Source organism: Nannospalax galili, unplaced genomic scaffold, assembly GCF_000622305.1.
Source record: "Nannospalax galili isolate Female #2095 unplaced genomic scaffold, S.galili_v1.0 scaffold1877, whole genome shotgun sequence".
Lineage (NCBI taxonomy): Eukaryota > Metazoa > Chordata > Mammalia > Rodentia > Spalacidae > Nannospalax > Nannospalax galili.
This window is the reverse complement of record NW_008339061.1, coordinates 52,484-53,740: the sequence shown is the minus strand read 5'-3', so window position 1 is coordinate 53,740 and position 1,257 is coordinate 52,484.

Here is a 1,257-nt window from a genome sequence, read left to right as displayed (position 1 = left end):
AGGAGAGGAGAGGAGAGGAGAGGAGAGGAGAGGAGAGAATAAAAAGTTGAAAGGCCAAGGCATGAACATGAACATCTGGGTCTTTACCAGAGAGGAGGAACCAATACATTACCAAAACCAGTGGCTACAGTCCCACTCATACTGGTTCTCAGGAGCATTCACCTTCAAGAAGCAAAGTACAAGCCACAAACAATTTGATTTTCTTGGTTATTTTGGGAGGAACTTTGCAAGAATCCTCTAAATCATTCAGTTCAGTTTTAGAGTTAGAAATAAACTCCACTCAATTTGGAAGATGAAAAGTTCTGTACTGGATGGTGATGATTGGATGCAGGGATGGGAATGTACTAATGCCACTGAACTGTACCTTTAAAAATGGCTAAAATGGTAAAGCTTGTCATGTATATTTTACCACAAAAAAAAACATAAACACAAGAATATAAGGATGTTCTTTAATAAATGCCTTTTGTGTTTTAGAATTTTATGGGGATGAGAAGAAATGAGCCATGGGGGGAGGAGGGCGGAGCCCAGGGCCTTGTCCCAGCGCCCCCCGGAAGGGGGTACCTCTGCTCTCTCAGCTCCCTGCCCCTCAGAGGCCTCTTCTCGCTCGGTGGGCAGCGGGTCCTTGCTGATTGATGTGCACTCTCTGGACTGTGTGCATGGAAGCAACGCCCTTTCTTTCTTGGGCCTATTTGCTGCGCTCTATGCCAGGGCGCAAGAGTTTCCCAACCCTCATCCTGCCTAACTCCCTGCAAGAGTCTGCACTGCGACATCTCGGGCTCACCCTGCCTAGCAGGGACCCAGCAGGGACTGCCAGTGACCAGCCCCGGCAGTGGCCCTGAGCTGTCCTGCCGTCATTGCTGCTCCTGCACCAAACTGGAAAGGCCTAGGCCCTTCCTGGGTGGAGACAACCGAACCTACTGCGCCACCCCCGCCGCATACCAGCTATACCGATAACAGGGCGTCACATCTTATGCTGGGGGTGGAAGGGGAGCAACTGGCCCGACCGTGACCCGCTGGAGTCCAGATCCCGCTCAACTGGGTGACCTGGAGACACTCCCGGGAGAGAAACCGTAGGGACGCAGGGCCGAGGGTCGATCCGCACGGAGTACACAGAGCCGCCGTCGGAGCGAAGGAGAGAACCACACGCGAGAAAAAACCATTGACCACAAATGGAAGTGAGCTCTAGCGGGCAGGGCCGAGACGCAAACTCCGCCCACAACCCGCAGGGCCGGCCGGGGGCGGGGCCGGGCCGGGGGC